This window comes from Toxotes jaculatrix, chromosome 6 (assembly GCF_017976425.1).
Source record: "Toxotes jaculatrix isolate fToxJac2 chromosome 6, fToxJac2.pri, whole genome shotgun sequence".
NCBI lineage: Eukaryota > Metazoa > Chordata > Actinopteri > Toxotidae > Toxotes > Toxotes jaculatrix.
The window spans coordinates 1,026,544-1,042,759 of record NC_054399.1 but is presented as its reverse complement, the minus strand read 5'-3'; positions in this window follow the sequence as shown (position 1 = coordinate 1,042,759).

The following is a 16,216-nucleotide window of genomic DNA, read 5'->3' as shown; positions in this document are numbered from 1 at the left end:
AAGAATCACAGCAATTTCCAGAGGGTTAAAGAAACACAAAAACATCTATCAAGACCTAAGTGCTCGTTGACTGTTCCTGCAATTCATATAGGCCATCATATTTTTTCAAAGAGCAGGGTGGGGGTGTTCAGTGAGATCTGAGCTGATTTGATTTCTTAAAACACACCACAAGCAGATCGATTCCTTCAGCTCATCTTGCTCCCATTTACTATTCTATTTTATTTACTTTTTCATTCCATTTTTTCGTCAGACTTTTCTTAGGCTCATGTTTATGTGTGGCTACGATACAAAATGTGTTCATATGCTCCTTAAAGCCCAATTTACCATGTGCGCATGTACATTTAACCGTTGAAATAAAGTCTGTTGGACAAGGCTTGTGCTTGGTTTAGCTTCTAGCAATGACACAACCTTGAGTGAATAATGCAGTCCTAATCAGCAGATGATCTGGGGCTAAAAACCTGAGGGGAAAATCAGAAGCCTTTAAATGTAACAGAGAACAATTACTTATTTGCGCAGGGGCTAATATATAATTGACTATATTCAAGGAAATGTGTGTTATGTCTGGAAAAAAAAAATTGGAGAGAATCACAGAGCATGGAAAAATGTGGCAGCTATATTAATATGTGCTCCAATAAAACAAAATGCAACAGAGAGAAGAGTTTTCACATTTAAATATTCTAAAAGCAGGAAATTACAGGAAGAAAGGAAATACTGACAACACCTCATCTAAAAGTATCAGGGGTAATACTGCTGATTTGAATGCTTCAATTAAGAGACTTGTGTAAATAAAGCATGTTTTTACCCGTTGTGACCTAAATGGGAGATTAAACTGTGTATAACAGAGCCTTTAACTGCCTGTGCTGGAGCTGTGACAGGTCCTTGGGAGATACACAGAGACTGCTTGCAACACATGTCATATATCATAGCTTCAATCTGTACCCCAACCACTACCTGCGAGCTACAAATGTGCACTTCTCCTGTCATTTCTGCAGAGACAGATGGGGGGTGGGGTGGGGTGGGGGGGTAAAAACCAAATAGCTTTGCATTGTTTGTTTTTGTCTTGCCTACATTGTTGGAATCTGAGAGAAAAAGGAATGCTGTGATTTGAAAACATAACCATCCATTTATGTTTTCTACCAGAGTGACGCCTCTGGACTACATTTAGACTTAGACCTATCATGCAAATATAGTTGTGAGGAACAGCACTTAACATCCATGTTGAAGGGCGCGAGTGAAGCTGCTGGTCCTGAACAATGAGTGCAAAGATGATCCAGGGACATGTACGCGTGTAGAAGCATTGTCGTGCAGGCTACAGTAATTCTACTTTTTCATTCTGAGACTCATATTATTATACACCAATTTTCTAGTTCATTTGCAAATGGTATTAGAATCTGATTCACAGGGAAATGTATATGTTTCTTTGTAAACACGAGGAAGAGTTAACATTTTGGTCTTCAAACTTACAGTCTTTGCAACCTACTTGCTATCCAGCACATTATCATATCTAATTATTAAACAGATTCTGGTTTTTCATCATCTAAGTGTTGCAACATATCAGGGAATTCTCATGAATTATAAACTATTTTGAAATGAAAATGTTACACAAATTATTTCATACATATTTACATTTAAGCTCCAAAGGCACCGCGTGCCCTGCATCACTTTGTGTAGGTGCTTTTTGGCTTAAGGGAAACAGCATTAATTGTTCCTTCCTGTGTGTTAACTATTGTAATATGTGATAAATAATGTGCACCTCTGTGATACAACCGTTTTTATGCTGCCGTCATCAGAGGCTGTAATTTAATTGTACACCGGCTGCAGGACATGATCAGCTGTGCATTGTTCTATACTCGTTCGTCAGTTTATTATGTACACTGTGATGAAAAGTGATGAAAAGCTACTACATGTATTTGTATCTGCTCATGTCACAAAGATATTTGATCGTATCTGTATTTGGAGTTGTGCCTGAACTGGGTGGACCTACACTGTAATTGTATTGCTTTATTTCCTGTGTGAAACTGTTGTTTGAATGAACAATGGAGGGTGGTGGAGCTGTTGAACTGTACTGTGTTATACTGGGAGGTGTTTCTGATATTTTGTCCACCCCATTCACATCATACAAAGAGGCTGGACTACAGCAGATATCAGAGCATTAGATGAGCTGTGTGAGCTTTGGGTGTTTTTATCTGAGAACTTATATTTTGAATTTGTCACATTTTTAAATGAGCAACATGTTTACCCGAATCTTCCTGACAATTACCCACAAAGGTCTCAGGTCAGTTTGTGATATTGCTCAACAGCGTAATTCACTGCTACTGAGCAGATTGGACACTAACTGTGCCTGCAAATTAAATCATTCACGAACCAATCATACCACTCCAGCTTCAAGTGCTGTATGAGTCACACTGAAAATCTAATTTTTGTTTTTTTTTGGCAGTCCCAACACCTGCCAGTTGACTTAACTTGGTGGATAAACAATTTTTTTCCTCCTTTTTCTCAGTCAGTATCCAATCAGCATGTGACGCTGCAGCAGACGAAATGGGCATGAAGAAGGAGAGCAAATACACCTTGCTTCTGCAGAAGAGCCTTGGCTCAACTCACAGGTGTTATGGCTGAATACCAATGCAACTTCAGAAAGGAGATGCAGCAAGGCTAAATCCCACATTGCAATGACTAATTTATTTCCAAATAAGCATTTAAGATCACTAAACTAAATCAGAAGAGAAAAATACATTGGAGAAAAATTTGCATTTGTAAGCATATAATTAAAGAGAAGCCTCTCAGTGTGTAGTGAATCAGTTTTTACTGCTCTCTTGAATTAAACAGAAATGAAGGATCCAGATGGTGAATTTCATGAAGGGATTTCCCTCATCTTTGTACTGTTTAAATTTGTATTGAATGCTTCTAAAATAACAGTTCTGCCTATATAGTTTGTTGTACTCTCTGCTCAGAGCACCTCCATGACCATTTCTTTATATTAATTATAAAAACTACAATGTTTTACTTTTTTAATTTGGAGAGTTAATTACACTCAGTGAAATCGTTCTTCGTGGCCGCTCAGGTCAGGTGGAATGAGTTTAGACCAGGCAAAGCTTCAGCTCGGTTTACTTAGGTCTACTTCAGTACTTTCGCTCTTTAACTGTAATAATTACAGTTAGAACATTTTTCCCAGGTTTAAAGGTCACATGATGCTCTGCTACATTAGTGTAAAGTATAATACAATAAAGTACAGAGTCAGCCTATAACATAAATGAAGTTAGTTGTGGTGAATGGAATTAAATGCTGTACAGCTGAAGACTTGCTATGCATTACAGATTTAAGATGACGTTCGATCACTAAACCTCATAGAAAGTAAGAGCAAATGAAACGATTTAAATTCTACACACGTGAACATCCACATTATGTGTTGAGGACAATCATTCAGTCGCCTGGTTTAGCCATAATATATAATTCCTGAATTGAATTCACAAATATGAAGAATCCAGAGTTCTTCAGATGCTAATGTCCCTATATGCAGATGACACCATTTTATACACATGCTTTATCATTAGAGAGTCATTGCACAACTGGTATGACCACTATAGTAACAGTATAGCAATGATTTTACCATTGTCCTGTAACTGCCGCTTGTGGCCGTCGTTCAGTAAAACTTACATACTCTGCCTTAAAAACTAGCACAGCACTTTATAGGACTTTCAACTGATGCTTAAAACTTGACTTCAAAACTTTTTAGAAAGACAAATGTTAACAATGATACTCGACTGAATGTAATGGTAGAAGGAGATGTGAGAGAAATTATAATAATCCATATTCTAACAGCTGCCTGCCTGACAAGCCAGACGTTAAATGGATAACTACACTGAGCCTACTATTTAGGCCATGTTTCAGGTTTGGGGGTTTCCAAAATTTACTTTGCAAAATTACCCAGCCTAATTCATAATCCTACTTTGTAATCCTGGTGTTACTGAGATTTGGCATTTATCTCTGTGTTTTCATAACCAGGACACTGCTTTGCACTGGCGTGTGTCTTTGATGCTTTACTCAGTCTGGTCCTTACTACCTGCGAACTGCAGAGGAAAAACATGACACAAAACTAAAACAGACCTCTATACAGAAGCATGGTGTGTTGCCCCAGCTGAGTCCTGTATGTTCATCAGGTCAGACTGAGGTAAAGCCGTCTGGAAGTTTTTCAATGCAAATGAAATGAAATGAAACAAGAACCTTGGCTTCTCACTGTACGTTTCATGCCACTGCAGTATGATAAAATGAAGCTAATCTGAGCATTTCAGAGGAAAAATTCACAAAAAGTAAAAAGACATCCTCCGGCTGTGACACTAAACATCACACGGTGCATCAAAACAATTTGTTGGCCCGAGACCTCTTGCTAACTGTATGCTGGTTCTTACTTGGCTTTGTCACGTAAGTAATTACTCCAGCATTATCATCTCAAACAACACTTCAGGGTCAAAGACGGTGCACAACGTTGATGTTGACTACGCAACTCTTACTTTTACAGAGATAAAGAGGATAAAATGATAAATCTGACCATCCTACACACTGAGAGACTAACTCAACTTTCAGTTACTGAAGTTAACGCCTGTAATTTTCGGCGATTCTGCTTGATGATGGTGCTTAACAAGCAAAAGGCATCGCTTAAAGGTCAGGCAGATGAAAGCAGATGCTCCACAGATAATCAGGCTGAGATGACATTTAATTTTAAAGCCATTGTGTCATTTTGTGAGTAGTTGAAAGTTGTCTTGAAGTTGGCTCATGATAGACACTCTCAAACATGTAGCAGTCTGAGTTACTCCAGTTGTTCTGATTAAATTCTGTACTTCATTACCTCTCTGGTTTCAAGGTTTGGTAGAGTGTGGTTTGTATTTATATAATACACAATTACACAATTAGAAAAGTCTTAGTAATGACGGAGAACGTTTGGATTGTTAAGTCACTTCCCTTTAAAAAACATCACACAGTGCCTCTGCAGGCTGGACTATTTTTATTTTAATTAAAGGTTTGAGTGACACCATGATCATCTCGTGCCAGAAAACTTTCATTTCGTGAATTCTAATCTGATCCCTGCCACAGAGAATGAGCGGTTTCATGCTGGCTTCTTAACTGCTGACACTGCCGGTCAACCAGATGATTTTTTTCCTCTCCGCGGGTGTTTCTCAACTTGAAATGGAAAGCATTGGCAGGACTTAAATTGGTGGCATTTTGTGGTCTTTAAAGAAAGGGGACTCATTAAAACTAACCCAGACAAGCCTTCAAGTTTCCTCCATCATTAGCCAATGTAACAGTAGATAAGAGAAGTATAATTATAGATCTGGGTAACTTGTGTTGTCAATTTAAAAGTGATGGAGCTGCATAATCCCCAACCCTGTAATATGACCCTCCACCCTGCAGCGTCATGCCTGTTTTTAATGAGTGTAAGCCTGAGCGGAGGTATACTCCCAGAGATGGTCACTGCTGATAGTATGCATGATATTACTTCTGTTGGAAATCTCCCGCTGCTCATCTCGTCACTTTCATGTCTTACTACCTGTAAGTCATTTGTTTAATATGACTTACATTACAGTGTGTTGTAAATAAATTTGAATCAGACATTGTAACAGTGTGTGTATGCAAGTACACGGATAACAATGAAAAGCAATTTAGAATCAGTGGAGGATTTCTGAGGCCACCAGCTGGCATGATGCCGTGGTGATCGGATCTAAATGGAACAGTTATTATTTGACATTTCATTCATTTAGAATTCAATGTAAAATCTCCACCTCCTCCTCTGAACGGTTAACACAGCTGCACTGCGTTATTTTTAAGAAGTTCCAGTTTCTCTACTGAACTGAGAAGTATGTTATTTTTATTCCACAATGCAGTAAGATAGTAATGGTTGATGGCACTTTTCGGTGTTTGGTTATGTGGTAACTTGGCGAATCTTTGTTCATTTTTAGTATTAATCCAAGAATCCACAGTTTTAAGAACACGGCCTGGATCGTTGGAGCCCCTCGAACAGATGAAATTACTCTTATGAAAAAAAAATCTATACTGAAAATATTTAGGTATGCCAAGGTCTTAGTAAAAACTTTAACTCATGAAGATTTGTTGAAGAAAGAAATCATTCTTTAAATACACAAATAAAACCAGACGGGGACATAAATGAAAATAATCTCTGTATCATACCAAATTATAGAAGAGCCTTTAATTACAGCCTATCTAAGTTATTTCATCACATAATTTGGGAAACACTAAGCATGATTAAACATTAGAGGATATGGCTCAAGTAGGCATTTTACCATAAAATTGCAGCCCCCCTCCCACCCCTCCGGAAAACACATCAAAAAGAGAGGAAAAAGGAGCTGAACAGTAGTGCCACACATGTGGTCAAGGGTTTAAAAAATTAGCAATGCTCAACTGGAACGGAAGTAGCTTGCAGTGACTGCCACAGCAGAGTTCCTCTAATCATATGTAACATCTACCTTTGGAACGAAGCAGAGGGAGTTTACAATAAGCTTAACCCCTACTTTTATATTGCACTCAGCAGGTTTCCCCCTCCATGTTGGGCACTTTGAACACTATTTTGTTATTCTGACTTCACTTGGTTTAATAATCCGCAGTTCCCTGTTTTTTTTTTTTTAACTCTACCTCACGAGTCTTTTATGTGTGTGGAGTACACACTATCCGATTTAGTTGGCTGGTGTTTGACGGGTTAACTCTGGAAAACAACAGCAGAAAACATTTAATAAAGAGTTTTTATTAATTTCTAACCAGCGTAAAAATATAACTAGAAGAACAGAAGCGTGAAAACTACGTTTTTTATAAGGTCATGGAAGGTAATTAGTTGATGGTGAGAGAGTAGGGGAATTAGAAAAGTTCCCTCCCACTGACCCATTTGATATCACACAACGGAGGTTGTTTGAGAATTTGGCAGCCGTCGTGATGCGGCGCATTTAGCAAGGGTCAAACTTTCAGGAGGTCCGTGGAAACGTGGGAAGAGACAGCCTGAAAGTAGATGTGAATTAATTGAACTCTGTACATAATTCTGTGTCAATGGCCTCCTCTGTCTCTGCTCTGAGGACTGAGACAGAGACAGGGTTCGATTGCTCAATATTCATCTACATTTTTTCCCCTGGATAGGCACAATATGGCGGGCTTAATTAACTTCTCTCAAAGGTGAAGCAGTGCGCACCATCTGCTGTGAGACAATCACATTTGTATGCCTCTCTGAATAATCCCGTTACTCTATTAAAGCAAAGCAGTATGCAAGGAAAGAGAAGTCTGGGTAGAAAATACAAAACTTTTCAATTATATATCACTTTGAAAACACGAATAGTCTTTTAAATCGTTGAATGTTTTTTAGTTCACACACTGACTCTTTATCTTCCAGCAGAGAAGGAAAATTCAGTGAAGATTTAAACAGAGAATGAAATGAGCTCAGTCCATTCAGACATATTTTTCTGATAATACATACATGTTATGGCGAGACAATTGAAATTCTTTAATATATCTGAAGGACCACACATCGCAATCAAGGGCCTGCTGAACTTGCCCTAAAGCCGGGTCATTATTTGATCTTTGTGCATCTTAATCTGATTATCTCATTGTGGAGGTAAACTTCAGACTCAATCTTGTTAGCAGCTGGCCAAGATGGATTACGACAGCCAGTGAGGTGGAAAATGAACTGAGCAGTTCAGCTTTGGCCTTGCTCTCTTTCAAGATACTCACCACCACTACTTCAGCTCCTTCTGCTTTTCTTTCTGCTGGCCCTTCAAACAAGATATTATCCTCAGGAAAAGCACTGGCACCCCCCCTCACTCTCTCTCTCACACACACACACACACACACACACACACACACACACACACACACACACACACACACACACACACACACACACACACACACACACACACACACACCCTTTCTTTATCTCTGATGCTTTAACTAAGTGAGGACAATGGCAAAAAATCCTGACCTCTCTTATACATTCAGATTTTCAGACACACCGTGTTATGAGACGATGGTAAAGTGGCTAAAACCTTAACTCCACAAAAAGACGAATCTCGCCCTGAAAGGCTTAAATTCTAAGACTTTGTGTTTCAGCTGTTGTTGGGCCATTTTGACCAAAACGTGCAGTAACCCGATAGGTCGAGAGAGGTATGCGTTGCCTCGATTCTCATCTTAAATGAAGAGGGTTGGTTTTTTGCCTTTTCTTTTTTTTTCCCCTCCTTAAATTATGCAAATGCCTTAGATGTGTGGTCCCGCTTAAGACACTCAGTTTTGCTTGTGGTCTTATTGCGGTATTGAGTGCCTTTACAGTGAATGCACACCACAGTCCACAGCACAAAAAGTCCCCCTAAAGGCTGAAAGGAGTTCAAAGCATTCAAAAGACAAAAAGGACTAAGCTGGGATTTTTTTTTTATGTACACTGAAAGGAAGAATAAAATATAAGTTCCCTTTTGGTGCCTGTTATGGCAGTGGCACCCATATTAAAGCATTATGTCACGACATAAAGGCTGCCTGAAATTTTTCTTGCGCACCATATGCAAAGAAGAAATGAGAATAACTTAGAAAGGCACGAACATGAACACGAACCACTGAATGCTCTTTTTGACACACTATTGAAGGAACAAGGAATTCAAAAGAGGTTATATTCGATCAGGTTTTCTGCCTCAATAGGTTATAATCACTCCTAAAGTATTGAGCACTACACAGAGAAGAGAGCTTCTAAGGAGGCTAATCAGCAGGTTTTCTCCCTATTATCGTTTCCCATCTGAGGGTAACAGCGCACAGAAGTACCCCCTTCTATTGATTATCTGGACTGGAATTTAAATATTAATACACTGCCTGGCCCTGCTTGGCACTCTCTCTAGAGCTGGGCTGCATGGCAAAGCACTCATTCCCCAGATTAAAAACCCCCTCGTTTTTTTTTTTTTTAAGCACAATCCTGCTCTCTTTTCAGCTATAAGAAAAAAAAACTTCAAGGGGGAAGTTGAGAGGAGAAAGGGGCCAGAGCTCTGTGTCTCTGCAGTGAATTCAAAGACGACACTTTTCCTTCAGGCCTGGGTCTGCTGAAGATGCAGGAATCACACGGCAGCCATTTAACCACTGCTGTCTGCTACAGAGAAATGGAGACTGAGGAGCGGTGTCCTCTGTTTGGCTGGTCAAGTAAAAAGTAAAGATTCATTGAGCTTTTAGCCCATTTTTGCACATGAATTACATCAGAAAATAAGTTTAAACATATTCCAAATCACAGACTTGAAGCAAAAGTTGGCAATGTAAACACCATCAACAAGAGATAACAGCTGAAGAGGAGGACGACGTAAATATAACGTGACGTACGTGCTGTATATTACATACATGAGCCCAGAGAGCGTTGTCCGCTCGACCTTGTGAATGAGCACATTTGCCTTCGGGGCCTGGTTCTGCACAGAGGGGACAAAGTGTGTTGACATCAGTATTGGTGGGGCAACGCAAACACACAAGTTATGGCCCCACTTGACATAAGAATAGTGAGACACAACAGAGAAAATAACGTGTAGCACACACTGAACAAGAGCAGAAATGTTCTGTTGTCTTTGAGATAAAGGGGTTAAAGTGAATACGGATGCAAAATGTCACCAGGAGTTTCCGAAATCTTTGTCACAGACACAACGTCAGCGCCGTATTAACAAAAACAGATAACAGGAGTGTGTGACTTAAAAAATCCAAGTTATTTAATATCATCCCCCTGTTTCATTTCCACATATGCTACTTCAATATACACCTCAGTGTTGGTTTCACGTTCACATTATGAGTCAGAGGATCACCCAAATCCCTAATCCTCCAAGAGCCATATAATGAAGAGCTCAACACAGAGCACAAGACAAACAATTTAGCGCGATGTTAAGTCCCCGTCTCATACAGTGAGAGAGATGTCCATTAATACACCTGCCTTGATTTGCATTCACTCTAGCTGAGGTTCACTGAATGAAAAAAAAAAGTTGGGCCCCTGAGTCAATCAGCTCCTTTCACTCTGAAATTGGGTCCGAGGATACATAAAGCTTTGCCTCTCTGTATGAGATGTATTGAGGCTGTAATAGAGACTGTTGCTGAATTTGGAATGACACACTCCTCCTGCAGCTTACTTCTTTCTGCATGGCACACCTTCAGCTTAATGTAATCTTTATTTTGTTTATTTAAAATAAAAAACACATAAAAATCCTCTGTTTTACCTGTGAACACTCATCTCGTGTCTGAGAGCTGAGAACGGAGCTGGAGCCAAGCTTTGCATAAAGACCGGAAGCAGCCGGAGACGAGACTAATTAACACAGCGTGTGCCCTCAGTTTGACCCTTACACGAAGAGAAATGGAAAAATGACAACCTGTGATTCAGGGGTCGTTACGTGGTTCTGCTGAGATATTTCCTGATGAATTTCTGTTCTGAAAGTCCGACTGTAGCCCATCTCACTATAGCCCCAAATTAGCACTAGCGAGTTTTAGCATTTCATATACCCTAAGACCTCAAACTGTGATTTGAATCCTTCAGTTTATGTACGGGTTAAACAATCGATATGCACGTTAGACAGAGCCACGCGATTTAGTTTCTACCTGCCTCACACTCTGTACTCTGTACTCTCTAACACACAGACATGAGACTGATATTGATCTTTTCATCTAACTCTTGGAAAGAAAGCAAGTGATCGTAAAGGGTCGAACCTGCTTATTTCAGTGGAGTCAGACAGGGTATTTGATATCATATTGGAATAATAAGCCACTGTGGTCCTGAGAATATCCCACACAAACACCTTCTGATTCTGTTGTAGGTGATTAAGGAAGTTTTTCATCCTGTGCCACCATCAGAGTTGCTCTTCCCTGCACGTCCTAAACATCAAACCTTATTTCGAGTATTAGAGCTTTTTCTGATTAAACTGTCTCCACGAGGTGAGGACCTCTTCATACACCTCTGCCACATGATAATGTGACAGCAAAGGCCATTAATGCAAGAGCACAGAGGTCATTAGCATCGCTCCATGGTGTAGCATAAAGTAATCACCCCCTGAGATTTGTCTCCTGTGACTGCTGTACTGTCTGTCCTCCCCCTGTGGTTATTCTCTACACGTGTAAGGTCAGTTAATGATGGTGGACAGAGATATCTGTCCAGGGGAGCCACTCTGGCAGCTGATTATGCTCTGCTCCCCACACTTATTAATCAGCCATGAGATGACAAGGCCGACACTGTTAAGGATTTTAAACATTCCCCGCTGCTCATCAAAGATTTTGAAATGAGAGCAGGCTGACCATAAATTGGGATTGAGCGCGTAGGTGTGAAAATCTGGTTTTCCTGCAACACGTCCGCCTTCCACAGGGCTTAATGAACAATGTCTCAGCATACCAGAACATAGAAGTAACATTTCCTGATTCCTTTTTAAGTAAAACTGCAGCTGTTAATTTTATCCCAATCTATTAATCTGATAATGGCCTGACTTCATGACTCAGTTTTATAATGGGGGAGCAAAAACATGGCACTGAAGTGATTACACCACCCAGTATCCCTGGGAACTACATCTGCACTGGACAGTTCCACACCTCGTGATTTATGTCCAGCGTTCAGAGCCAGTGCAGGAAGTAGAGGGCCCCGTCTGTAGGAAGATGGCCCTTCCATTAGCAGAGTATGTGGGGAGTTTTCAAGTCCAACTTTCATGCAAAACAAAGCTCACGTCCCGTCACACACTTCAGCAATTAACACACACCTTTGTATTAATCAGAACCAGGATCTATTTCAGTGAGGTGGATAAAGTCATAGCAGAGCTGACAGGAAGCTCATTCACCGAACACGTCCGGCGACTGTCACTCGACATCATTACTGTGACATGGACCATTCCAGTGACGGACAGCAAACCATGCTGCACTTAGCTTAGCGAGTGTGCTTAGCTTCATTCTGGTGTCACAAAGAGCTCGTGAAAAAAATAATTATGAGACTCATTAGTCGCAACTCAGCCTCATGGAAACGCATAACGACAAAAAGAGAGAGACAGGGTGGAAAGAGAAGCTTCTCTTGCTGTGATTCTACAGGCGGGAACGGCCAGACTACACGGAACAGGACAAAACCTCAACACGCCTCTGTAACAGGAAGTCCCATACAGTCATACATGCATGTGATTGACAAAAAAAATTAAAACTGCATTTCAGAATATCAATAGTTAGGTTTAAAAGCTAGAAATCTGGATTCACCTCATGGGTGCACTGCTTGAAATCTGATTTGTGCCGATGCAGCAGGAAGTGGCTTGTTGTGAAAATATAATGGGCAGCGTTGGCGTCTCGTCATTCATATTTTCAAGTGTGTGGTCTGAGCATCAGGAGCGTGATTGGATCAAAGCAGGCGAATTCATCAGATCTAAAACCCGAGTTCCTTTAAGCACCTTCAAGACACCCAGAGGGGCGTGTTAACATTCCTGATGCTGTGAGGAGACGAAACAAAAGGACACACAACTGACAGTTTAAGCATGGATGACAAACAAAGATACAAAAGACAACATCATACCACACTAATATATCACTACAGCTGATGTTTCTCCTTCACACAAATGGCATTCTAGACATTTTTCTTTCAGATGTGTGAATGATGTTTGCCACCATCCATCATAAAAGGACATAATGGAGGTTGGGGAAGTCGGAAAGACTTGGACACTCCAGGGAGCTCATTACTGGACCTATTAATCTGTTATTTGACCCCTGCGAGAGCACTCCCCAATCTAAAAAAGACCTATGCTTCCTTAATCCAAAGATAAAAACAAAACCTCTGCTGTGTCTCGAGGATCAACACTCCAATTCAGACAACAAAGCAGAGAAATAACATCAATGCCTTAGATTGGTTTGTTCTCAATGTTAGATAAAAGCAAGTTGATGCAGTTTTTCTTCATCTGACCGAGTGCTTTGAAAATCAACTCCAAGCAAAAGCTAAATTATTGATATTCAAGAGAAATCTTAATGTTGATGTCGATGCTGAAGCGCAGTGCAAATAGAAAATGAAGCATGAGAAGCAGAGTATGAAAATCACCGTCCAGCAGACCTTTGTTATGACTGAGGAACTAACCACAGGAGTATCAGACAGTGAGCGCTCACCGCTTTAAAGAAGAGTCCTCCTGCCATTCTCTGTATGCATCCTTCCTTCAGGGGTGATTGTCTCCTTGTTAGTGGTCTGCTGTTGAGCTCAGCACTTTGCCAAGTCAAAAACAATGTCATGCCTTGGAGGGCTGTGTGTCTCTCTCTGTCCTTTTGTAAGGCTTCTGCACTACTCAATTAAATTTCCTACATACAGCAGACAATAGACACAGGTATTATCAGACAATTCCTGCTCTCTGTCAACATTTTTTTTCCAGGGAGACAGTTTTACATGGACTCTGATAATAACAATTTTAACAAGTGATGCAATTTTTTTGAAATCTTAATCACATTATCCTACGTACAGTTACCAGAAAGACAAAGCAAAGTCCATAACGAAAGCAGCATAGCCATGGTTTAGTGCTGAGAAAGGACATGTCCTTCAGACCTCATGTCACAAAACTTGTGTTGAGGTTAAGGTTAAAATTTAACTACGCAAACTCGCCCACAGCCCCCCAGTTTCCTGTTACCTCCATCAGCCTGTAGTGCAGAGTGTTAAACTGTCTGTCAAACCAGACACGGCAGGTTACTCTGATCCATGTGAACAACACACTTAAGCTACTGCTTTAATCAGGGTTTTAACAGCAATCAAGCCAGTTGTCTCTGTGTAAATACACCGTCTGAGTCCAGTTCAGGAGCTTAGTGTCTGGAACAGTTTAACAGTCTAATTCAGCTGCTGTAATGTTTCTATAATAATGCAAAACTAAAGCACCAAAGACAAACTGATGTGTGTGTGTGTGTGTGTGTCGGGGTTACCTCTGTGAGGTAGCTAACATAAACCAAGCTAGTTTATTTTGGAGAGGCTACAAACAATTTAAAACTTAAAGATTAAAGTATGAACTGTATGTCCACTGGTAGTCAAGCAATTTAGGTTTAGACGTTGCTATAGTAACGCTGGCCAGCTAACTAAACTGCAGAGGTGCAAACAGTGAATGGTTACCACTGTTAACAGGCAATGACACTGTTCTATAATGTGGACTGGGCAGCAGTACAGTGGAATATCACCACAGCTACTAGGTACTGTGGGTTCTTAGGTTAGAGCCTAACAACCTGTACTGACTCATGCCAGCTACCTGCTCTGATCTCATCGTGTTGGCTGCATGATGAGATCAGAGTAGCTACCACTGTGCTGACACTGGAAAATGATGGAGCTTGTGGTGGGAACCTCCCAAGGGTCTTTGTTGCTTTCATAAACTGACAATCTGAAATTAATTTTTGGAAATTAATTTTTGAATAAATTTTTGGAAAGCAAATTGATAAGATTCAAAAGATTTTTACTGTCAGTTCACTTTGTGTGCAGGACGTACAGACAAATCGAAATGCTGTTTCTCCCTCACCAGGTGAGAGGTGCCATGAAGTAAAGATTAAAAAGCAGAGCAGTAAAATGTACAGATAAGTATTTAGGTCAAAGAAAACAGAATAAAATAGTGAGAGTGCAATGAGCTTAGCTTAGCTTAGCTTAGCAATGTGTTGTGTGTCATTACTTTAACTCTTTTGTCATGCAACAGCAGCCAGCAAACCCCAGTTAACTGACTGCTGTTCATGTAAAGTTGATTTAGTTTGTTATAATTCATAAATATCAGTTGTAGTTTGTTATCAAGTTCTTAAATATAATAAAAACCTGTATATGTATAATTCAATATGAATATTTGGAAATCAGTGTTGCTTCCATTTGAAGGGTATTAACTGATTAGGTACATAACTGTTCATCAAAGAACATATAAAGAAAATGAAATGTGTTGGTCCAGTATTTCTAAATGAAAATGATAGATGCTTCAGCATGTGACAGTGTTTCACAATAATACAAAAATTAGCTAAAACCACGATTTTAGGCCACGTAACAAAGCTTTACTGAGCCCGTCTGCTCCCGCTTCACAAAACATTCACAACCAAACATGTGCTTATGGATTCTGATGCTGTGGCGAAGCCTACAGTGAATGTTCGCCATGTTGTGGAGGTCATGAGGGGCTCTGTGCGAGGTAGCAGGTTAAGAAATGATGACATCGTATGGACACTCCATTTCAAACTGATTCTCACAGAGTCTTTGGGCTTTGATTTCCCCCTCAGATGGCTGGAATGAAAAGGACAGTTATACATATTTCAAGGCCCAAGGATCCACAAAGGGACTTAGGAATAAAGAGGTATAAACCTTTGAACTAAACAAAGGTCCATCACCCATATTTCATATCAGATGTGCTGTGTAGCCCTTGTAAAGACGTGGATATGGAGGGATGGGAGAGAGGAACCAGCATGCCCTTGCAGACAGGTTGTCTGAGTGTTGTCTGCATTTCCCATGACCCCCATCTTTTCTGTGCCTCCATCCCTGACCCGCACAGCACTTGTTGGCCGCAGAGGTCTGCGGAAAAGCCTCCACAGTGTCGTCCACGTGTGGGTCTCTTTGAATCGGACCTGAGGCTCATAACAACAGCCAGTATCAGTTGCATTAAGTTGATTAAAGTGGTCGGCGGACACAGGCACTTGTGCTCTCACAATGCGAGATGAAAGAGCAGCATGGCAGCGGCCCCTCTTCTGGTTGTCAGAGAATCTGCCTTTGCTCTCAGCAGAGGTCAACAAAAGAGCAAATAATACACGAGTGAAAGCAATCGAAAGCTATTTTGCCAAATGATCTCTAATTGGCCCTTTCTTCCTTGTGGATCAGTCGTATGATTTTGGTGGTCGACTTACCCACAATTCTACCTTTAAAAGCTTCTCTTGAAAGTGGACTACTTGAAAGAAGTGACCATTACCTAAAGTACAATTGCGAATAAAAAAAAAAATCTAACCTTAAGTTTAAAAAAAAAAAAAAAAAAAAACAAGATTTCTACTCGCTGAATTACATCTATCATAACGCAGTGGATAACTGAATTGCATTAAGAGAATTTATTGTATTCAAAGGGAGCAGATGACATATAATTAAAAAAAAAAGCTTCTTAGAATTGTGGTTGTATTTCTAAAAGACTTGTGCATTTAAAAAAAAACAAAAACAGAATCTGATCAAGATCTGACAGCACTTCGGTTTCATTTATCAGTGCTCCACGGTAATTTATTCAAATAATTACGATGCCAGATGCCATCC